Below are 26,061 nucleotides of genomic sequence, written 5' to 3'. Positions count from 1 at the left end.
CAAGCGACCAGCGGTGCTCGCACAGCCCCCGGCCGGCGGGTCAGGTAGGCGGCGAGCGGCGCCTCAGACTCCGGCTACGTAAACATCTTACTGCGCCAGCGAGCAATTAATACTGTCGACCACGTGCAGGACAAAGGACACGTTCCACCACAAATTTATTTCTCTGAACATTTCGAACCTGCCGATACCTACCTCACACAACTGCCGCAGTTGTTTCGAAAGTTCTATCATGTGACACGCCAAAAGCTATATTGCTCCTAAAGTTCGCAAAATCCCAGCACCGACGGACAGGAACCAACACGCTTGATTTATCCAAACCACCCTCACGCTACATACCGCGCCACCAGCACGTGAGCACAAAAGACGCCCTCATACTCCTTAAACTTTGCAATTCAAGACCGATAGAGAGGAACCGACACGCTCGAACTGAAATGTTTTTTTCTACCGAGTTGGAAACTTCCTTGACGTCACAATGCGCGATCGACCACGTGGCTCTGTCAGACAAAGAACGCTCTCACTAAGTTAACTGATCACCTGATTCTCATTATTCAGCCCACATGCTTCGATTATCAAATCGAGGATCTTGGAGAAAACACACGTCCGTGCACATGAGCCATCGCGCGCACCTACCTTAGTACCTCCGCAAGTGAATGTAACAAACTCTGCATGACTATTTAATTAATCTGATCAATTAATTAACCTCTCTGATCCAGAAAACTGCCGCGTCCACCTAGACTTGAAATCAATTTTCGCCACTGCCGCACCCACCTGGACTTGAAATGAAATAGTTAAAGTTCCTACCGACCACCACGTCCTTTTATCGACCCATGTTCGTTGGCTAACATGTACCAATGCTTGCTTCCTATTACTAACGTGCACTAACGTGTACTAACCTACTTTAACTTATATCACATTCTGTCTATAAAAGTAAGCCAAGCTTCAATTCTGATAGTCGGTTCGTGTTTCGCTATCAAACACAAGAAAATTGTAGCAAACGAAGCCACTAACCTAAGTCACCTGTGGTGACTCAAAATCGTCTGCTTGGTCTCTCTCACACGCTACGAGCGCGAGACCGCCCACATCTCAGTCTGGACCTTTATACTCGCGTCGGACATACTCCTCTATAAATATTCTAGCTAAACTATGACCTTAATACTGTTGTTCAATCCACACGGTCTAGCACATGGCCAGAGCTCACCCCCAAAGCCCCAGTACCTAAGCCGAGAACATTGCTCACCCCATCTTTAGCTAACCGCTGAGAGACGGAGATATGCTGCAATCACATCCATCGCGCTCTCATAGCTACTCGCCTCAGCAATTCGATCTAACAAACCCTCCAAGTAGAAAAAATAATAACCAACTTGAACCCTCTCATATGCTATATTATCCCACAAATACTTAACGTACATACCTATCACTCTCATACAAAAAACACTCGCCCTGATACACCTGGTGTCATGTTGCACAGTCGGCAGACACGCAAACATCTCCTAATTTCAATGCACATTATCAAAATGCTCCAACATAATGCAGTACACATTACTGTAAACACCATCAGAACTCGTAATCTGTCCAAATAACGCATAGCAAAATAACTCAACAGACGCGCGCAATCAACCTGTTCCACACTAAGTCACACGTCCGACTGCTCTCAATTCGCTCAAAGGCCTCTGTTCGACCCCTCAAACACGACTTGATGACAGTCGCATTCACACCTAACACCTGAGAAATTCATATCACCTACACGCCGAACATGACTATCCCAGCCAGACCACGCGAGTCGTCTGTCATCGTCCTAACTCAGTGCGGTCCAACACACATATTAAGGCCGCATTCCATTGCTTGCCGGCCTATATGCGGCACATCTCCACCTTCACATCTGTTGTCAGAATAGCCGAGAGCGAGTTCACACACACACCATCCGCACACATCCCAGCGCTTCTCTCCACTCACAATCTAAAACGATCATTTGAAAACTTTAAAACAAATAAGAGCCAAGTCAACCTCTCCGAAATTGTATAGTGCCCCCAAAAATAGTTAACGCTCGCTTTCGTGTTTTCTCAGCTTATTTGTAAATTCAAATTCTTACCCTAACAGAACTTGTTCACTAAAATAATAATGAATGCGCTCCCCACCTACTACCTTTCCAGCTCTCAACATACGCAAATGTTCTCAACCCTCCAATATCCCAGCAAAACCGATTAATAATTCTTATTCCTTCTTATCGAATTTTACTAGCCTAATTTCCTAAGGACCCGTTATCGAAGTACCATCCTGCTTTTCTTTCTGAGGCTTCCAGTGCTTACTTTTACAAAGATCACTAGATTACCTCCACAGCCTCCTCAATTTACACACACACACACACACATACACACACACACACACACACACACACACACACACACACACACACACACGGTCATGCTCTCTACTTATCCCATAACATAAGCAACAGTAATTTTACAATCCATAATATATAAACCCCACACAATGTAAGCCACATTCACTTTGCAATACCCACTACATGCCCCAGTTCTCTCCATTCCTAAGGAAGCAATGTGAACCTGCTATTTCTTTCTACACACGCCACACTCAGTGGTAATCATCCCTTCTACATCAACGGACTGAAGTCCCTCTCAGAACTGTTCCACAAATTCGGCGATCGCTTCCCCTCAGCACTAATGCGACACTCTCTCTTCTGCTTCCTATCTTGCTCGCTTTTTTTCTACAAACTTATCCAGACTCATAGACTACAAGAACACACCAATGTTTTTTCTAAGTACAGCATCCTTTAAACCACAGAATAACTAGAAACAAACAGACCAAAAAACTATATTCGCACTCTCGAATACCGAAGACGTTGATCTCATTATACTTATAGAGTTAAATCTTACGATCGCGGTCTCAATTGATTGGCATTCCACAACGAGCTAAGTATCGGAAATACACTCTCTTGACCACTGTTACTTTGGAAATATCTCTACCGTCCTTACGACTTCCTCTCTACTCGTCACATAACATCATCAATATTAACCTTACAGTGCAGTATATACAAACGCTACACAATGTAAACCACATTGACTTCACGATACAGTATATACATATTTGACACAAAACAGTGCACTTATCCAGTATATCTCTATAGCATGCGAAAAAATATATACTATTCCTACAGCGTCTATATACAGCAATGCTCTCCAATCCTAGGGAAGCATCGTCAACCTGTTCTCTCTACAGACCCGACACTCAGAGCTAATCTTCCTCTTACGTCAGCGGACCTAAGTCACCCTCAGAACTCTCTTTACAAATTCGGTATCGTCCCACCATCAGAACAAACGCCTTAATGTCTCTCCTTCCTTATCTGTTCGCTTTTCTACAAACATCCTCAGACTCATAGACTGCAAGAACACATGTACTTTCTCCATAATATTACACCATTTTAGCTGAACTTCTAAATATCATGCATGTGGGTTACATTTACAGGCAATTTCAGAACACAGAACGATATGTTATGTCGCGGTCGCATTGATCGATCTGACATAAAATCGAAAGAAATACGAAACCTGATTAGCGCATACATATGAACTGACCTAATATAGACCGAGATGCAGTGAAAGTGAGGACGTGCTTGCTTTTCTTCTGGTTCGCAGGGAGCAATTTTAAACATGGAGTCAAGTATGCGGCAACAAGAGGCATGTTGGAAGACGATGACATCGAAGCGAGCGGAATCAGGAAGGTAGTCAATTTTTTTCTCTTTGAGTTCGTATTATAGTGTATGTCTACTAAGGTGCAATGATACACGCGAGTTGAATACTGTAGTTGATGAATCTCAGGAGGACAGAGAATCATTCACGTCTAAACTTACTCACCTCTGTGTGAAATGATAACAGAGAGTGTACGGGATGATCGATTGAAATAGAGCTGTAACTAGGTTCGATTTAAACGTTGACTCATTTATTCTAGATTATGACAAGCTGATGAAGGTCAATTTTTTTCCAGTGTTCTATCTGTATGGTTTAGTCGTGTGATGTAGCCTGCGTTCTAGTCATATGCAGCTACGGTGCTTTACACATGATAGATTGGATGATTTACATAAATATGTGTCGAACTACGTTGCGTATAAATATCATTCCGTTCTTGTTCTTCTTAACTGTATGCTACTAAATTAAGGAACTTTGAGATCTGTTACTATAGATCGATATGGTGTGCTAAGCTCCAAGACTTGGTTACATCTCGAGAAATGTGGTGCACTTCGAGGGGTTAGGCCTAGGAAGGCTCTATTCAGACAAGAGAGGTGAAGTGTAGCGATATTCCTCAGCTCGGTTGAGGATTAATTGGGTAGCGACGTTGCAGGGTAGAGTGGTCAAAGCCGAAGTGAGGATGGTCTTTTAGCGTAACAGGGCGGGATTCCTCTGTGACCGCCATAGGCAGAGAGATTGATCGAGTACTATGCGCGAGGTCTTAAAAAATATGTATATCGTTGTCTGGTACACTTTGATCGTTTTCATGTCTTCGAGAAGTAAGTGTGAATGGACGTACTGAGCAGTCATCTATCAATGCTCGCAATGATACTTGCAAAGTAGAGGAGGTATGGTTTAGCTATGACACTGAAATTAGGAAAACATGCTGTCACATGATTGGCCAGTGTGCATTATTACGAGGACAAGGTGCGCGTCGGAATATTGTTATCATTGGTTTGTGTTTAAGCATATAATATTAAATGCCCTATCCTCAGTGAGAGGGGTGTGTATGTCGGTAAAAGTATTTGCTTATTTGACTACATGTATGCGTAATTTAGTACATTTAAGTGTGGACCGAATATGACTGTCTGTGAAAAAAGGAATTATTATGTTCTATTGAGCTGGGTTGCATGTGGGGGCGTAAACGCTTGTTCAAAATTATTGTAATATGGTGGGTGGCATATAAGTAGAATAAGTTCTGTGAAAGCGTGTGTTGAAGGAGTGAGCGAGTGGATGACACGACTCATCTATGACTGCATCATTAGGACATATAAATAAATGTCGGATAATCTAAATTGAGGTAATTTTTTTCTTTTTAATCATATGTATGACTTCTGCTTGGAGCTATGTTTGTCTATTTGTTCTAAATGAATACTCATCTATGCTTAGAAAATGAGTTTTGACAGGAGTTAATAGGCTTTTATATATGAGAGTATTTAAGATTTGTAAGTGGAAATTGTCAGCGCCGCGTGAATGACGACGGGTTCGCTGGCTGGGGGGGTGGGGGGGGGGGGACACTGTTTACATGTTGAGTTGGAGATGCAGGGGAGGATAGAGATCTGCGCTATTCAGGAATCCATCTGTGCAGTGTATGTCGTTAGACAATAGCTGGAGAGCAGGTATAGAGAGAGAGAGCCCACTATGGCATGCTGGTCCTGGGGCTTAGTGGGCGGCTGTTTAGATGGACCGACATGTGGCTTTGACATGCCAGCGGCGGCACTTGCATTTCAGGCGAATGGTCAAGACAAGGTCCTGTTGCAGTAACTGAGATCATTCTGTTTGTAGACAGGCTTCAGAAGGTAATTGATAAGTCTTTCTCTGACTTAAATTGCATATATCAGATGCGCAAAGATCTGGAAATGGGATCAGCTGAACGATGTGTAAGGTGTGACTAAAGCCAAGTCGGAATTTTAATGTAGCATGCAGGTTCGGGGAAGGTGACATGTTTCACACTGGGTGCAGCCGTCTTGAGTAATGGTAATTGCGTATTCAACTGACGTGATGACAGAGTGCTCTGGTGGTTGTCATAGGAGCTAAACACAGTTGAACTTGGAGCCATTTTTGTTAGGTAACATGATATAAATAATAATAAATAATAAATCATAATAAATAATAATAAATGGCCATAAATGATAATAAATAACTGCAGCAGCTGTCTGAATGCAGAGACCCGTCGGAGTGTATGGATCTGTAAGAGCGAACTTTGGTGTCCTCTAGACGACTGAATAGCAAAGTAATAGTATGTGTTGGACGGCTTTGGTGATCAAGTCAGAATTTGAGAAGATGATTGATTTGGGTTGTAGTGTTATTAGATGGGATGTAGATTGTTCCGTTAACTACTTCTGGACATTTGTTTCCTTTATTTAGCTGAGTGAAGATCGATTGTGGTGTGTTGGATACATACTTGTCTGTTATCTAGTCCTGGGACAGACCTTAGTTGACGTGTATATTATAGCCAAGATCTCAAAAATGTTACATGACTGAGACCGGTATTCGAGAGTGGAAATATCATTTTGCGCATGTTTGTTTCTAGTTAGTCAGTGGGTTACAGCATGCTGCACATGGATAAAGTTCGGCGTTTGTAGAGAATTAATTTGAAATCTATATCTTGGGAATTATGATGAACTAGTGATCGTTAGGGTCTAGCCTAGTGCATGATATTTAGAAGTACAGCTAAAATGGTGTAATATTATGGAGAAAGTACATGTGTTCTTGCAGTCTATGAGTCTGAGTATGTCTGTAGAAAAGCAAACAGATAAGGAAGAACAGACAGTAAGGCGTTCGTTCTGAGGGGGGGGACGATACCGAATTTGTAAAAAGAGTTCTGAGGGTGACTTAGGTCCGCTGATGTAAGAGGGAAGATTAGCTTTCCTAGGATTGGAGAGCATTGCTGTATATAGATGCTGAAGGAATAGTATTTTTTTTTTTTTGCATGCTGTAGAGATATACTGGATAAGTGCACTGTTTTGTGTCAAATGTGTATATACTGTATCGTGAAGTTAATGTGGTTTACATTGTGTAGCGTTTGTATATACTGCGCTGTAAGGTTAATATTGATGATGTTATGTGACGAGTAGAGAGGAAGTCGTAAGGACGGTAGAGATATTTCCAGAGTAATAGCGGTCAAGAGAGTTTATTTCCGATACTTAGCTCATTGTGGAATGCCAATCAATTGAGACCGCGATCGTAAGATTTAACTCTATAAGTATAATGAGGTCAACGTCTTCGGTATTCGAGAGTGCGAATATAATTTTTTGGTCTGTTTGTTTCTAGTTATTCAGTGGTTTAAAGGATGCTGTACTTAGAAAAAACATTGGTGTGCTCTTGTAGTCTATGAGTCTGGATAAGTTTGTAGAAAAAAAGCGAGCAGGCAAGGAAGAAGAAGAGAGAGTAATGCATTTGTGTTGAGGGGAAGCGATCGCCGAATTTGTGGAACAGTTCTAAGAGGGACTTCAGTCCGTTGATGTAGAAGGGCTGATTACCGCTGAGTGTGGCGTGTGTAGAACGAAAGAGAAGGTTCACAGAGCTTCCTTAGGAATGGAGAGAATTGGGGCATGTAGTGGGTATTATAAAGTGAATGTGGCTTACATTGTGTAGGGTTTGTGTATAATGGGTTGTAATGTTACTGTTGTTTATGTTATTGAGAATGCGCTAGGTGACGATCAGTTTGGCTTTAGGAAAAGTAAAGGGACGATAGAGGCAATTCTGACGTTACGGCTAATAATGGAAGCGAGGCTAAAGAAAAATCAAGACACTTTCATAGGATTTGTCGACCTGGAAAAAGCGTTCGACAATATAAATGTTCGAGATTCTGAAAAAAGTAGGGGTACGCTATAGGGAGAGACGGGTCATATACAATATGTACAACAACCAAGAGGGAATAATAAGAGTGGACGATCAAGAACGACGTGCTCGCATTAAGAAGGGTGTAAGACAAGGCTGTAGCCTTTCGCCCCTACTCTACAATCTGTACATCGAAGAAGCAATGATGGAAATAAAAGAAAGGTTCAGTAGTGGAATTAAAATACAAGGTGAAAGGGTATCAATGATACGATTCGCTGATGACATTGCTATCCTGAGTGAAAGTGAAGAAGAATTAAATGATCTGCTGAACGGAATGAACAGTCTAATGAGTACACAATATGGTTTGAGAGTAAATCGGAGAAAGACGACGGTAATGAGAAGTAGTAGAAATGAGAACAGCGAGAAAACATCAGGATTGATCGTCACGAAGTCAATGAAGTTAAGGAATTCTGCTACCTAGGCAGTAAAATAACCAATGACGGACGGAGCAAGGAGGACATCAAAAGCAGACTCGCTATGGCAAAAAAGGCATTTCTGGCCAAGAGAAGTCTACTAACATCAAATACCGGCCTTAATTTGAGGAAGAAATTTCTGGGGATGTACGTCTGGAGTACAGCATTGTATGGTGGTGAAACATGGACTGTGGGAAAACCGGAACAGAAGAGAATCGAAACATTTGAGATGTGGTGTTATAGACGAATGTTGAAAATTAGGTGGACTGATAAGGTAAGGAATGAGGAGGTTCTACGCAAAATCGGAGAGGAAAGGAATATGTGGAGAACACTGATAAGGAGAAGGGACAGGATGATAGGACATCTGCTAAGACATGAGGGAATGACTTCCATGGAACTAGAAGGAGCTGTAGAGGGCAAAAACTGTAGAGGAAGACAGAGATTGGAATACGTCAAGCAAATAATTGAGGACGTAGGTTGCAAGTGCTACTCTGAGATGAAGAGGTTAGCACAGGAAAGGAATTCGTGGCGGGCCGCATCAAACCAATCAGTAGACTGATGACCAAAAAAAAAAAAAGAAATGTTACGGGATGAGTAGAGAGCATGACCGTGTGTGTGTGTGTGTGTGTGTGTGTGTGTGTGTGTATGTGTGTGTGTGTAAATTGAGGGGGCTGTGGAGGTAATCTAGTGTTCTTTGTCTAAGTAAGCACAGGAAGCCACAGAAAGAAAAGCAGGTTGGTACTTCGATAACGGGTCCTTAGGAAATTAGGCCAGTAAGATTCGGTAAGAAGGAATAAGAATTATTAATCGGTTGTGCTGGGATATAGGAGGGTTGAGAACATTTGCGTATGTTGAGAGCTGGAAAGGTAGGAGGTGGGGAGAGCATTCAGTATTATTTTGGTGAACAAGTTCTGTTAGGGTAAGAATCTGAATTTACAAATAAGCTGAGAAAACATGAAAGCGAGCGTTAACTATTTTTGGGGGCACTATACAATTTCGGAGAGGTTGACTTGGCTCTTATTTGTTTTAAAGTTTTCAAATGATCGTTTTAGATTGTGAGGGGAGAGAAGCGCTGGGATGTGTGCGGATGGTGTGTGTGTGAACTCGCTCTCGCCTATTCTGACAACAGATGTGAAGGTGGAGATGTGTCGCATATAGGCCGGCAAGCAATGGAATGCGGCCTTAATATGTGTGTTGGACGGCACTGAGTTAGGACGGTGACAGACGACTCGCGTGGCCTGGCTGGGATAGTCATGTTCGGCGTGTAGGTGATATGAATTTCTCAGATGTTAGGTGTGAATGCGGCTGTCAACAAGTCATGTTTGAGGTGTCGAACAGAGGCCTTTGAGCGAATTGAGAGCTGTCGGACGTGTGACTTAGTGTGGAACAGGTTGATTGCGCGCTTCTGTTTAGTTATTTTGCTATGCGTTATTTGGACAGATTACGAGTTCTGATGGTGTTTACAGTTATGTGTACTGCATTATGTTGGAGCATTTTGATAATGTGCATTGAAATTAGGAGCTGTTTGCGTGTCTGCCGACTGTGCAACATGACACCAGGTGTATCAGGTCGAGTGTTTTTCGTATGAGAGTGATAGGTATGTACGTTAAGTATTTGTGGGATAATATAGCATATGAGAGGGTTCAAGTTGGTTGTTGTTTTTTCTACTTGGAGGGTTTGTTAGATCGAATTGCTGAGGCGAGTAGCTATGAGAGCGAGATGGATGTGATTGCAGCATATCTCCGTCTCTCAGCGGTTAGCTAAAGATGGGGTGAGCAATGTTCTCGGCTTAGGTACTGGGGCTGTTGGGGTGAGCTCTGGCCATGTGCTAGACCGTGTGGATTGAACAACAGTATTAAGGCCATAGTTTAGCTAGAATATTTATAGAGGAGTATGTCCGACGTGAGTATAAAGGTCCAGACTGTGATGTTGGCGGTCTCGCGCTCGTAGCGTGTGAGAGAGACCAAGCAGACGATTTTGAGTCACCACAGGTGACTTCGGTTAGTGGCTTCGTTTGCCACAATTATCCTGTGTCTGGTAGCGAAACACGAACTGACCATCAGAATTGAAGCTTGGCTTATTTTTATAGACAGAATGTGATATAAGTTAATATAGGCTAGTACACGTTAGTGCGCGTTTGTAAACGGAAGCAAGCATTGGTACATGTTAGCCAACGAACATGGGTCTGTAAAAGGACGTGGTAGTCGGTAGGGACTTTAACTATTTCATTTCAAGTCCAGGTGGGTGTGGCAGTGGCGAAAATTGATTCCAAGTCTAGGTGGACGCGGCAGTTTTCCGCATCAGAGAGGTTAATTAATTGATCAGATTAATCAAATAGTCATGCGGACTTCGTTACATTCACTTGCGGAGGTACTAAGGTAGGTGCGCGCGATGACTCATCTGTACGGACGTCTGTTTTCGCCAAGATCCTGGATTAGATAATCGAAGCATGTGGGGTGAATAATGAGAATCAGGTGATCAGTTAACTTAGTGAGAGCGTTCTTTGTCTGACAGAGCCACGTGGTCGATCGCTCGTTGTGACGTCAAGGAAGTTTCCAACTCGATAGAAAAAACATTCCAGTTCGAGCGTGTCGGTTCCTCTCTATCGGTCTTGAATTGCAATGTTTATGGTGATGAGAGCGTCCTTTGTGCTCCACCACACGTGCTGGTGGCGCGGTGCAGGGATTTTGCGAACTTTAGGACCGATACAGCTTTTAGCGTGTCACGTGATATAACTTTCGAAACATCTCCGGCGGTTGTGTGAGGTAGGTATCGGCAGGTTCGAACCTGTTCAGAAAAATAAATTTGTGGTGGAACGTGTCCTTTGTCCAGCACGTGGTCAAAAGGTTCCATCCTGTCCAGCGTTAAGTGCTCGCGGGCGCGGAAAGATGTTTACGTAGCCGGAGTCTGAGACGAGCGCAGCTGATCGTTTGTGGCTGGACCCTGAGGCGCCGCTCGCCACCAACCTGGCGCGCTGGCCGGGGCCTGTGTAGGCACCGCTGGTCGCTTGACGTCAGCCGGCCAGGGAGCTGCCGATGGAGCGGGCTCAGCCGGCCGCGCGTATGTCAGCTGTGCTCTGGAGATCGCTGTGTGAGCATGAATAAGTCAGTTGGGACACACCTGCATGACCGTAATGCCTGAAATAAAGAGTCATTTTCCCACTTTGTGACTTAGAGTAGTACAAGTGACGAGATTTTAATAATGTATGTCCGGGTGCTGATTTAGAAATACGTGGCCAGATTTGACTGTCCAGCAAAGCAGGTTGCGACTGGCCTATCGACGGGTGTGACGTCAGGGCATATTCCCCTCTCGAGCAAGCAACTTTGGCGACGAACGTGTGGCGAGGCTTTGCTTGTCCCACAAAGCCGCGTGGTGGATGGCGAACCGACCGACCGATGTTTACGCCGGCCGAGTGGCGCCTGTGACGTCAGCGGCGTCGTTCTGGCTGGACCAACGGCACCCGTGGGCTACCGCTGACCGACCTCTGCTGACGACGAGGTGAACTAAGCCATTTGGGCTCTGGAGTTCGAGGTGTGACCATCTCGTTGTCAGTTGGGACACACCTACATGACCGTAATGTCTGAAATAAAGAGTTATTTCCCCACCTGCCCTGCCGCCGTTGGATAAGCAGCTGCAGCAGCAAGTCGTATACTCTTAGCTCGCTTATTTGTTACATAGTTTAATTCCTAATATCTTTGCGTGTTTTTGGTATTTGCATTGTTTAATTCATATATTTCGGGCGTATTATAGTATTTGAGAGTTGTAACATCGCGTTTTAGTACGTGAATAGTGTAAAATCGCGCAGTCTCCTTCCGCCGCCGAGCAGTGTGTCAGCAGTGCGCAAGTAGCAGAATTACTGCATTTACTAGGCCATCTTGTATTTTAATAACCGTTTAAATTTTGTGTCGAATTGGTTGTGCTCTCTGTAGATTAGTTCAGACGTTCTTTGCACAACAGTTTTTAGCATGGATAGGGACTGCAACTGCTGTGTTCGGATGTAGGCTGAGTTGGCATCCCTTCGCTCCCAGCTTCAGGCAGTGTTGGCTTCGGTCACACAGCTTGAGGCTGTTGCCAATGGGCATCACTGTGGGGGTCCGGATGGGGGATTGTCGGGGACGGCCAGCTCGTCCCACGCATCCCCCGATCGGACTAAGACTGTGGTTGCCCGGGATACTGCCCACATTGAGGCTGATCCCTCACCTGTGGTAGAGTGGGAGGTGGTCTCGAGGTGCGGCAGGGGGCGAAAGACATACTGGAGGGCTGAACGGAAGGCCTCTCCAGTTTGTCTGACGAACCGGTTTCAGGCTCTGTCTCAGGCTGATACTGATCTTCGACCGGACATGGCTGCTTGTCCTGTTCCAGAGGTTGCCCCTCAGTCTGCAAGATCCGGGCGGTCGCAGAGGGTGGGCTTACTGGTAGTTGGGAGCTCCAACGTCAGGCGCGTAATGAGGCCCCTTAGGGATATGGCAGCAAGAGAGGGGAAGAAAACCAATGAGCACTCCGTGTGCATACCGGGGTGTGTCATTCCAGATGTGGAAAGGGTCCTTCCGGATGCCATGAAGGGTACAGGGTGCACCCATCTGCAGGTGGTCGCTCATGTCGGCACCAATGATGTGTGTCGCTATGGATCGGAGGAACTCCTCTCTGGTTTCCGGCGGCTATCTGATTTGGTGAAGACTGCCAGTCTCGCTAGCGGGATGAAAGCAGAGCTCACCATCTGCAGCATTGTCGACAGGGCTGACTGCGGACCTTTGGTACAGAGCCGAGTGGAGGGTCTGAATCAGAGGCTGAGACGGTTCTGCGACCGTGTGGGCTGCAGATTCCTCGACTTGCGCCATAGGGTGGTGGGGTGTCGGGTTCCGCTGGACAGGTCAGGAGTCCACTGCACGCAGCAAGCGGCTACACGGGTAGCAGGGGTTGTGTGGCGTGGACTGGGCGTTTTTTTAGGTTAGATGGACTCGGGCAAGTACAGAAAGGGCAGCAGCCTCAAAGGGTGCGGGGCAAAGTCAGGACATATGAGGACCAAGTAACAATCGGTATTGTAATTGTAAACTGTCGAAGCTGCATTGGTAAAGTACCGGAACTTCAAGCGCTGATAGAAAGCACCGAAGCTGAAATCGTTATAGGTACAGAAAGCTTCTGAAGCCAGAGATAAATTCTGCCGAAATTTTTACAAAGGTACAGACGGTGTTTAGAAAGGATAGATTGCATGCAACCGGTGGTGGTGTGTTTGTCGCTGTTAGTAGTAGTTTATCCTGTAGTGAAGTAGAAGTGGATAGTTACTGTGAATTATTATGGGTGGAGGTTACACTCAACAACCGAGTTAGGTTAGTAATTGGCTCCTTTTACCGACCTCCCGACTCAGCAGCATTAGTGGCAGAATAACTGAGAGAAAATTTGGAATACATTTCACACAAATTTTCTCAGCATGTTATAGTCTTAGGTGGAGATTTCAATTTACCAGATATAGACTGGGACACTCAGATGTTTATGGCGGGTGGTAGGGACAGAGCATCGAGTGACATTATACTGAGTGCAATATCCGAAAATTACCTCGAGCAATTAAACAGAGAACCGACTCGTGGACATAACATCTTGGACCTACTGATAACAAACAGACCCGAGCTTTTCGACTCTGTAAGTGCAGAACAGGGAATCAGTGATCATAAGGCCGTTTCAGCATCCCTGAATATGGAAGTTAATAGGAATATAAAAATAGGGAGGAAGAGTAATAGAAGACAGATATCAGACTACCTAACAGATCAAAACAAAAATTTTTGTTCTGACACTGACAATGTTGAGTGTTTATGAAAAAAGTTCAAGGTAATCGTAAAATGCGTTTTAGACAGGTACGTGCCGAGTAAAACTGTGAGGGACGGGAAAGACCCACCGTGGTTCAACAACAAAGTTAGGAAACTACTGCGAAAGCAAAGAGAGCTTCACTCCTAGTGTAAATGCATCCAAAACCTCTCAGACAAACAGAAGCTAAACAATGTCAAAGTTAGCGTAAGGAGGGCTTTGCGTGAAGCGTTCAGTGAATTCGAAAGTAAAATTCTATGTACCGACTTGACAGAAAATCCTAGGAAGTTCTGGTCTTACGTTAAATCAGTAAGTGGCTCGAAACAGCATATCCAGACACTCCGGGATGATGATGGCATTTGAAACAGAGGATGACACGCGTAAAGCTGAAGTACTAAACACCTTTTTCCAAAGCTGTTTCACAGAGGAAGACCGCACAGCAGTTCCTTCTCTAAATCCTCGCACAAACGAAAAAATGGCTGACATCGAAATAAGTGTCCAAGGAATAGAAAAGCAACTGGAATCACTCAACAGAGGAAAGTCCACTGGACCTGACGAGATACCAATTCGATTCTGCACAGAGTACGCGAAAGAACTTGCCCCCCTTCTAACATCCGTGTACCGCAAGTCTCTAGAGGAACGGAAGGTTCCAGATGATTGGAGAAGAGTACAGGTGGTCCCAGTCTTCAAGAAGGGTCGTCAAGCAGATGCGCAAAACTATAGACCTATATCTCTGACGTCGATCTGTTGTAGAATTTTAGAACATGTTTTTTGTTCGCGTATCATGTCGTTTTTGGAAACCCAGAATCTACTCTGTAGGAATCAACATGGATTCCGGAAACAGCGATCGTGGGAGACCCAACTCGCTTTATTTGTTCATGAGACCCAGAAAATATTAGATACAGGCTCCCAGGTAGATGCTATTTTCCTTGACTTCCGGAAGGCGCTTGATACAGTTCCGCACTGTCGCCTGATAAACAAAGTAAGAGCCTACGGAATATCAGACAAGCTGTGTGGCTGGATTGAAGAGTTTTTAGCAAACAGAACACAGCATGTTGTTATCAATGGACAGACGTCTACAGACGTTAAAGTAACCTCTGGCGTGCCACAGGGGAGTGTTATGGGACCATTGCTTTTCACAATATATATAAATGACCTAGTAGATAGTGTCGGAAGTTCCATGCGGCTTTTCGCGGATGATGCTGTAGTATACAGAGAAGTTGCAGCATTAGAAAATTGTAGCGAAATGCAGGAAGATCTGCAGCGGATAGGCACTTGGTGCAGGGAGTGGCAACTGACCCTTAACATAGACAAATGTAATGTATTGCGAATACATAGAAAGAAGGATCCTTTATTGTATGATTATATGATAGCGGAACAAACACTGATAGCAGTTACTTCTGTAAAATATCTGGGAGTATGCGTGCGGAACGATTTGAAGTGGAATGATCATATAAAATTAATTGTTGGCAAGGCGAGTACCAGGTTGAGATTCATTGGGAGAGGTGGCTTACAAAACACTCGTTCGACCTATACTTGAGTATTGCTCATCAGTGTGGGAACCGTACCAGATCGGGTTGACGGAGGAGATAGGGAAGATCCAAAGAAAAGCGGCGCGTTTCGTCACAGGGTTATTTGGTAAGCGTGATAGTGTTACGGAGATGTTTAGCAAACTCAAGTGGCAGACTCTGCTAGAGAGGCGCTCTGCATCGCGGTGTAGCTTGCTCGCCAGGTTTCGAGAGGGTGCGTTTCTGGATGAGGTATCGAATATATTGCTTCCCCCTACATATACCTCCCGAGGAGATCACGAATGTGAAATCAGAAAGATTCGAGCGCGCACGGAGGCTTTCAGACAGTCGTTCTTCCCGCGAACCATACGCGACTGGAACAGAAAAGGGAGGATCCGACAGTGGCACGTAAAGTGCCCTCCGCCACACACCGTTGGATGGCTTGCGGAGTATAAATGTTGATGTAGATGTAGATGCTGGTGACTTAGGTTAGTACAAGTGGCGCGATTTTAATAATTTAGCGGCGGAAGCATAAGTGACCGCGAAAATTCAAACTTGGTGGACGTGACCCAATTGGCTTTCTTGCCGCCATCTTAAATGACGTCACAGCGACGTCCTAGGGTGGCTGACATACAAAGCAACACACAGTAGGACTCCAGACCTTGTAGCGAGCACAGTGGATGCTGCTGCGATCTTGAAGATGTGATGTTGGAGAACTAGTGATGACCGTACTGTTTGAAATAAAGACCTCAGTCCATTTCCCACGAATTCACAGGAGCTGACTTAGATTAGCGGAAGTGCAGTTTATTACTATTATTATACGAGATTTTGATAGCTTATGAGTGAAACAATAAGTGACTGCGAGAAAATTCAAACTTAGTACGATGAGGTGGCTATTTAGTATGCATGACCGATTATCGTGGTGGAATTTGATCTTGTGGCCAATTTTTTGTTATGGTTGTAACGGAAATGGCTTTCTTGCCGCCAAAATCAGGCGTATTGAATAAATAATGATAAATGTTTGAACTTGGCGCGATTTTCTGTGTTAGTTGGTGTAGGCCAATAATAATAATAAATAATAATAAATGATAATGAATGAACATAAGTAATAATAAATGATAATGTATGATAATGAATGATAATAAATAATAACGAATAATAATAAACAAAAGTAAGGTTTTTCAGCCATTATTGTGTTGGAATTTCAATTTGGAGGGAATTTTCTAGTGGATACAGGTCAATAATAATAAATAATAATAAATGATAATAAATGATAATGAATGATAATAAATGATAATGAATGTTAATAAATGATAATCAATAATAATGAATAATAATAAAGAAAAGTACAGTTTTGCATACATTATCCTGTTGGAATTCAAACTTCCCGCCATATTTTCTTCTGGAGTCTTAGTTTAGTGGACTTAGCCCGATTGGGCTATTTTCCCGCCAAAATTCAAAATTGCCACCATTTTTTCTAGAGGTTAGGTTAGTGGACATAGCACAATTGGCCAATTTTCCCGCCAAAATCCGCCATCTTGGATGACGTCATCGCCACCATCTTGAATAAATTTGGAAACAATGCAGAGTGGCCTGGCATCCCCTTTGTCCCCCTACTCCCGTCTAGGCGATAGCAGCGTCACCTAACGAGGAATGAGTTCTGGTCAGACACAAGCTCTGTGCATATACAGGGTGTTACAGAAAGGTACGGCCAAACTTGCAGGAAACATTCCTCACACAGAAATAAAGAAAAAATGTTATGTGGACATGTGTCCGGAAACGCTTAATTTTCATGTTAGAGCTCATTTTAGTTTGTTCTTCCACCTACGCTCAATGGAGCACGTTATGATGTTTTCATACGGGATACTCTACCTGTGCTGCTAGAACATGTGCCTTTACAAGTACGACACAACATGTGGTTCATGCACGATGGAGCTCCTGCACATTTCAGTCGAAGTGTTCGTACGCTTCTCAACAACAGATTCGGTGACCGACGGATTAGTAGAGGCGGACCAATTCCATGGCCTCCACGCTCTCCTGACCGCAACCCACTTGACTTTCATTTATGGGGGCATTGGAAAGCTCTTGTCTACGCAACCCCGGTACCAAATGTAGAGACTCTTCGTGCTCATATTGCGGACGGCTGTGATACAGTACACCATTATCCTGGGCTGCATCAGCGCGTCAGGGATTCCATGCGACGGAGGGTGGATGCATGTATCCTCGCTAACGGAGGACATTTTGAACATTTCCTGTAACTAAGTGTTTGAAGTCACGCTGGTACGTTCTGTTGCTATGTGTTTCCATTCCATGATTAATGTGATTTGAAGAGAAGTAATAAAATGAGCTCTAACATGGAAAGTAAGCGTTTCCGCACACATGTCTACGTAACATATTGTTTTTCTTTGTGTGTGAGGAATGTTTCCTGGAAGTCTGGCCGCACCTTTTTGTAACACCCTGTAGTATCAGTTAGCGTGCTCTCCATGTGTAGAACGGGGAAGGCGCATTATCTATCTGTTTGAGAGGGCGGATTGTGATGTCCCTGAGACACGCCAGGAGCATTTCGTAAACAGCATGGCTTGCCGGTTGCTCGAGGAGTGCTGGGGTGAGTTTCTTCAACATGTGGCGAAACCAAGGTGAAGCCAGGTCCAGACGTCGTGGGGTTGGGCGGCCACCCCTCAGTAAAGATGTCGGATGTCGTAGGCTGATCCTGGCGTGTGTTACGTTAACACCGCGACGTCAGCAACTACGACTGAAAGAGCATGTGACCAACGGCACTGGACGTTGGCGCAGTGGCAGAGCGTTGTATGGTCTGATGAACCCAGATACCTTCTTCATAATTACGATGGAAGGGCGCGAATCCGTTGTCTTTAAGGGGAACAGCTCCTTGGCACCTGTATTGCGGGACAGACACAAGCTGACAGTGGCTCCATTACGCTCTGGGAAACATTTACGTCGGCATCCATAGGTCCAGTGGATCTCGTACAAGTCACCATGACGGCCAAGGTGTATCGTACACTGGTTGCAGACCATGACGTCCCTTCATTACGATCATGTTTCCCGACGGCACCGGTATTTTTCAACAAGATAATGCTCATGTCATAAGGCCAGAAGTGTGAGGGAGAGGTTCGAGGAACACAGTGGTGAGATCCAATTGTTTGTGCTGCTTCCCCCCACCCCCCGCCGCCCCCCGCCCAACTCGCGAGAGCCCAACCCGATCGAACACATCTGGGATGTGACTGAAAGTGTCGACAGAGCTCATCGCCCCCTCCCGGAATTTACGGGAACTAGATGGCATGTGAGTTTAGATGTGGTGCCAAGTCTCTCCAGCGACCTACCATGGTCTCACTGCTTCCATGCCACGACGCGTCGCCGATATTATCCCTGCCAAAGGTGGACATACCGCCTATCACTTAGGTGGTCATAATGTCCTGGCTGATCAGGTATAGTTACGGTGACAAAGTGCCTATTAGCTTCTGTCTCAGGTTCTTCGGCCGACGTTTCTTTCATGATAAGGCTGACGTTTCGCCAGCACAAGTAGCTGGCATTGTCAGAACTTCACCCTCTATTTCTGGGGCCGGAGAGTCCGCCACGAGCAATATAGCATGAGTTATGATAATGCCATCGGGTCATGCTGGCGAGACGTCAGGAAAGTCGTCGATTGGAGAATCTGAGACAGAGGCCAACAGGGATTTTGAAACTTCCTGGCAGATTAAAACTGTGTGCCCGACCGAGACTCGAACTCGGGACCTTTACCTTTCGCGGGCAAGTGCTCTACCTTCTGAGCTACCGAAGCACGACTCACGCCCGGTACTCACAGCGTTACTTCTGCCAGTATCTCGTCTCCTACCTTCCAAACTTTGCAGAAGCTTCTGTAAAGTTTGGAAGGTAGGAGACGAGATACTGGCAGAAGTACAGCTGTGAGTACCGGGCGTGAGTCGTGCTTCGGTAGCTCAGATGGTAGAGTACTTGCCCGCGAAAGGCAAAGGTCCCGAGTTCGAGTCTCGGTCGGGCACACAGTTTTAATCTGCCAGGAAGTTTCATATCAGCGTACACTCCGCTGCAGAGTGAAAATCTCATTCTGAAAACAGGGATTTTGTCAATAAACGACTTCAAATACCTCAATAATTTTGTGTAGTTATTCTGTTGAAGTAGTAAAATAGGAGCTCCTTCCTCAGATTAAAATGAACAGAAAACATCTGTGAATAACTACTGAACTGTACTTTATGCGACGGTGATCGAATCAGTATCAAGAGAAAAATAAACACTAACATGGTACAATAAGCGTAAGGGTTGCATGATATTAGTTTCAACACCCTAGGTCTCAGTAGAATGTTGATGTAGAAAATTAAATGTGTTGGTCGTATTACTAGAGATAACTAATACAATTGTGTTAGTACTTGCATTTATAGTTGAAAAAGTAACTGTTGTTATCGTCGTAATAACAGCGACACTAGGAGGTGTAATTAGTGAAAACTGACAGAACATAGGTGCATTCATGTTTCTTTTCATTGACAGGAAAGGATACATAACAAATAGTGCTACAGGAATGCAGGGAACTGCATATAGACTGGCGAGTAAGTAGTGTACTAACAGAATGTACAACACGTAGCCAGGATTCCTTTTCAAGAATAGGTAATTTATCACAGTGGACGGAGTTCTGCGAGAATCTTTGCTGTGTTGTTCTATTTCATAGCGAATAAGTAAACTGCATGCAGACGGTTTGGCAATATAAAATGAACACCATTAAGATTGTCTAACTTCAATTGCAATGTTATTAATTTGCTACAGGAAATGCCTGACATGTTACCAAGCATTCGTAACGTGATACGTAGCGGCTCTATAGAGTCACATTCATTCGCATACATGCATGCCATAATACATACTCACAGCAGTAATAACAGCGCCTGTAATATTGTGACATGACTGTGGTAGATTCCTGATACACGTAACAGTCGTTTATGTCAAAAGAAGTTAATCCCTCGTCCATGGCTAGTCTTCATTTATGATTAACACAAGATTATGTACTCGCAACTACTAACTGGCTACTACGTCATTCACTGTAGAGTTTTCACAAATTTTCTGCAGTTGTTCTTCCACAATTAGTGACTGAACACAGTCATGCCAACTAGTTTTACTTCTGCAAACTTCTCACAAAATACAATGTTATCAACTTTAGCTACTTTTGCTCGAAGAGCATTATATCACTATGACGAATGCAATTTCTTACCTGGTTGTCCTCTAAAAAGGTTTTCATTGCAATGTACACCAAAATCTTGTTACTGGTGAAGTGGAGCCTAGAGTTACATCACAGCAATAGCTTCGTTTTTTACATGTGAAGTAATTATTGTGACTTAAGTGCGTTGAATATAGTTGTGTTAAACTCTATTAAACAATGATCACTCCGGAATGCTAACGTAACTTCTATACTGAGTTTGATGCTCACTTAGTTCAAAATGAAAATGACGAGAGTAGAGACAAAGTCGGTGTGCGTAGCTGTGATTCGTTGGTTGTTCATTGTCGCAGTATTGCAATTCGAACGTCACAGAGAAAGAAATTATATATCGGTAGTTACGTGACTTGCAGCATTTGAAAATTTTATCAGTACGCTAGTGTTCTTTGTATTATAGTTCTTGCTTTGACTTCAGATGCGGCTGGGCCACAGTATTATACCAGACTATCGTAGAGAGCGAAGCTACAAAACATCTTCTCGTCTCAGTTGCCCACAAAAGAATCTCTCATAATACAGTTCTTAGCCCAGAGGATCTCTCTCATAACAGATGTCATCAAGAATTTTTATACTACACTCCTGGAAATGGAAAAAAGAACACATTGACACCGGTGTGTCAGACCCACCATACTTGCTCCGGACACTGCGAGAGGGCTGTACAAGCAATGATCACACGCACGCCACAGCGGACACACCAGGAACCGCGGTGTTGGCCGTCGAATGGCGCTAGCTGCGCAGCATTTGTGCACCGCCGCCGTCAGTGTCAGCCAGTTTGCCGTGGCATACGGAGCTCCATCGCAGTCTGTAACACTGGTAGCATGCCGCGACAGCGTGGACGTGAACCGTATGTGCAGTTGACGGACTTTGAGCGAGGGCGTATAGTGGGCATGCGGGAGGCCGGGTGGACGTACCACCGAATTGCTCAACATGTTGGGCGTGAGGTCTCCACAGTACATCGATGTTGTCGCCAGTGGTCGGCGGAAGGTGCACGTGCCCGTCGACCTGGGACCGGACCGCAGCGACGCACGGATGCACGCCAAGACCGTAGGATCCTCCGCAGTGCCGTAGGGGACCGCACCGCCACTTCCCAGCAAATTAGGGACACTGTTGCTCCTGGGGTATCGGCGAGGACCATTCGCCACCGTCTCCATGAAGCTGGGCTACGGTCCCGCACACCGTTAGGCCGTCTTCCGCTCACGCCCCAACATCGTGCAGCCCGCCTCCAGTGGTGTCGCGACAGGCGTGAATGGAGGGACGAATTGAGACGTGTCGTCTTCAGCGATGAGAGTCGCTTCTGCCTTGGTGCCAATGATGGTCGTATGCGTGTTTGGCGCCGTGCAGGTGAGCGCCATAATCAGGACTGCATACGGCCGAGGCACACAGGGCCAACACCCGGCATCATGGTGTGGGGAGCGGTCTCCTACACTGGCCGTACACCACTGGTGATCGTCGAGGGGACACTGAATAGTGCACGGTACATCCAAACCGTCATCGAACCCATCGTTCTACCACTCCTAGACCGGCAAGGGAACTTGCTGTTCCAACAGGACAATGCACGTCCGCATGTATCCCGTGCCACCCATCGTGCTCTAGAAGGTGTAAGTCAACTACCCTGGCCAGCAAGATCTCCGGATCTGTCCCCCATTGAGCATGTTTGGGACTGGATGAAGCGTCGTCTCACGCGGTGTGCACGTCCAGCACGAACGCTGGTCCAACTGAGGCGCCAGGTGGAAATGGCATGGCAAGCCGTTCCACAGGACTACATCCAGCATCTCTGCGATCGTCTCCATGGGAGAATAGCAACCTGCATTGCCGCGATAGGTGGATATACACTGTACTAGTGCCGACATTGTGCATGCTCTGTTGCCTGTGTCTATGTGCCTGTGGTTCTGTCAGTGTGATCATGTGATGTATCTGACCTCAGGAATGTGTCAATAAAGTTTCCCCTTCCTGGGACAATGAATTCACGGTGTTCTTATTTCAATTTCCAGGAGCGTATATTCTAAGCATGAGAAATAAAACAGACGCACGTTGAAGGTATTACCCGAATACAATTGAAGAAAAATTGGATGATTCATTCAAGAGAAAGTGCTTCACGTTTTGAGCAAGTCAGTAACGTGTTGGTCCATCTCTGGACCCTTCGCCAGCAGTTATTCTGCTTGGCACTAATAGGATAGTGTGCCAAGCTCTGTCCAATTGGCGAGTTAACCGTCAAACTCCCGAGCTGATTGGAGGACCCTGTCCATAATGCTACAAACGTTCTCAGTTGGAGAGAGATCCGGCGACTTTGCTGGCCAAGGCAGGGTTTTGCAAGCACGAAGGCAAGCGGTAGAAACTCTCGTCGTCTGCAGGCAGGCATTATCTTGCTTAAAGGTAAGTCCCGGATGGCTTGCTATGAAGGGAAACGTAGCGGTGTGTAGAATATTGTTGACGTATCATTGTGCTGAAATGATGCTGCAAATGGCGACTAAAGGCGTCCTACTATGAAAGGTGTAACATGATAGAATGTCGACTGAACTTTACGAGAGAAAAGATATCTGGAATTGTGTCAACATGTGGCCAGCAAAGCCTCAATAATTTTGTAGTAGAAGCTCTGATCGTGATAAACATCAGAAGTTGAAAAGTGACAGTGAAATGTGGATGTTTTTTTTTCATTGTAAGATGTCGATAATTAAGGAATTTGTTGCTAGCGCACTCGAGCAGATGTAATTTCGATGGATTGCTCACGCGCTGCCTGCGATATGTAAGCTATAAGAGAATCTCAGACCAGAGAGCAGTGTTGTCAGCAGTAGAAACTGTGTGGCAGTAGGAGTAAGTAGTAGCGAGTGGTCTGGTGTATGGAGTTGGCCGGGCCGGTTGTGTGGAGCGATGTCAGAGCCTTTGCGTTGTAGTACAAGGTAAAAGCAGGCCTCGCGCATATATTGAAAATTCTTACCTCAATTAAGTCGCCGGATAACGCGTATATATCTGCTCCTATAATAAATTTTTCTGGCACAGCCCAGTGCAATGATGGCTGATAGATTTGTCATGTATAAAAAGAACAACTGATTTTTCTTTGCAATAATCGGGATGACCATGAATTGGAGAAATTAGTAAATTCTCTAAATTGAGATGAATGATTGTCAAAAGTTAATTTTTATAAGAAAGATTATTATTAAGAGATTTTTTAAAACTTTTATATGGAACTTGATATAACAATAGTATATATGCGCGAGGCTGCTTTTACCTTATACTACAACGCTCAGGGACCGCCATCGCTCCACACGACCGGCCCAGCCAACTCCATACACCAGACTACTTGCTGCTACTTACTCCTACTACCACACAGTTCCTACTGCTGACAACACTGCTCTCCGGTCTGAGATTCTCTTATAGCTTACATATCGCAGGCAGCGTGTGAGCAATCCATCGAAATTACATCTGCTCGAGTGCGCTAGCAACAAATTCCTTAATTATGTACCTCTTACATCATTAATTTTGATCTCAGTTCAGTAATTTGGAGAACAAGGACGATGGGGATTGCAGCAAGAAAATATTTACTTAAGATATTGGACCACAGTGACTGGTACTACGGCGACCTTTCTTTAACATGCTGAAGGGATTACTTTCTGAATGCTTTTGCAAGTGTGGCAAAACACAGGGCATTGAAACTGAGATGGACAAATAGAAAATGTTACGGAGATTGGGTTAGGCATTGATTTCATAAATTGAGACAACCGTGTCGTTCCAGGGAGCCAATAAGCATTGCCCGGATACAACCTCGGATAGCCGAATGGGCTTCTAGGGGCCGGAGAGGAGTCACCAGCTGCAGGTGAGGGCTGTTTTCTCACATTTTTCTGTCTGGATTTATAGACAGCCATCAGCTGCTTTCGAAAATACGAGATGCACCAATTAATGGGCTAGTCTTTTTAAGCCGCATTTCCTTATTCCACAGGCCCTCTGATGTGAGGCTGATTCCATGAACGTGAAGACGCTGGGTTGGTTTTTTAGAGTGTAACAGAGTGGTCACTGACGTTTTTTAACACTTGGGGAGAGTTTTGCGACATGTTTGGAGTATGAAGGAGGCACACTGGTTTGGCTAGACTCTCTACGTTGGCAGGGAAACCTCAATAATGGGCCGCAGTGTTGTGTAATTTTGCTATTGGCAACAGAAACTGTTTGGTAGAAAAGAAAAGTGGAGAGCGTAAATGAAAGCCAAATTTTATGATTCATAGGCGGAGTTAGGTCGGTGGCAGCCTGTAGAGATGGAAGGACGGACGCCGGTCGGTGCCGAACCATAGTGTTCCACGGAAGGAGTTCACTCTGTGATGGTTCGTTGAAATTCGTTGGCAGACTTCGGCCGAAGTGAAGAGGAGCGCATCTTAGCAGATGACCGAGGGGCGGTGTTGCAGATATCATAAGGGGCTCTTGTTTCCTCTGGAGAACCACTTCCACACCAGCGGCGTTCATCTTCGCTCACAAGAAATTTGTAGAGAGCATTATATGCGGCACCAGTGAACTAGCTCGTTAGGTCTCCCGTCTCCTGTTGTGGTGGATGTATGATCGATTTGATCAGTCACCAAGCTATGAGTCTGTTTATTTTTCAATAGGAATTTGTGACGTTAAATCTGAATCTCAGATCGGGAATTAACTGGGAGAAGTTTTGTCAGGTACTGGAGTAACACTGCTATTCATAATTTAAAACCAGAAAGTTCATACAGGTAAAATTAATCAACTGTTGTACTGGCTCTTCCCCTTGAGTGTGTTAATCAAGGTTTAAATGAAATAAATTACAGTGTTAAAACGATAGACTATTTTTGTCAGATGCCTTCCTGTCACAGTAATGAATATGGACATCTCACACATTAGAATCTATCTCTACCTATCTATCGTACTGTCCATCTAGAATTGTGCACATGTAAATTCATAGGGTAGATCTGAGAGAAGTGGCAGGTCCACAGTAATTTTTATGTGTTGGGGAGATAAAATCACGGAAAGTGGATTTCGCTAAGTATCAATAAATGTAGAGGATCGCACAAGATCGAGTCATTACAGTGATAACGCACTGCCTTCAGGACTTAGAACTGATGAGAATAGCTCGTTCCACTGAATGGTTGTGGCTTAATCGTTGGTGTGAAATAGTTCATATTAGTTTTCGTTCTCACCATACCAGTCACGATGTGGCTCCCGTCCACACCCCCACAGACACTCACGCTCACACATATACGCGCGCACACACGCACGCCGCTGTTGGTGCACACAATGGCGGCGGGCATGTTCCACTTGACTAATGCGCCCCCCCTCCCCCTGCCCTCCCGCGCCGCCTTGTTAATTGACTTAATGAGATGTATCGATCAGCCGCAGGTCCGCCTCCGCAGCGCCCGCCGCCGCCGCCGCCGCCGCATGTGTGCGCGGATTACAGCGCAGCCGGCGGCGTTATCGTCCACATATGCAGCTCGGCCGCAATTAATGGCAATCACGGCGGAGAGCGCGAGCCCGCGCAATTCATCAGCGCAGCCACCGGCTGAGGACCCGCGCCGCACCAGGTG

Source organism: Schistocerca americana, chromosome 4 (assembly GCF_021461395.2).
Source record: "Schistocerca americana isolate TAMUIC-IGC-003095 chromosome 4, iqSchAmer2.1, whole genome shotgun sequence".
In the NCBI taxonomy this organism is placed as follows: Eukaryota; Metazoa; Arthropoda; class Insecta; order Orthoptera; family Acrididae; genus Schistocerca; species Schistocerca americana.
Note: the sequence above shows the minus strand (reverse complement) of the source record.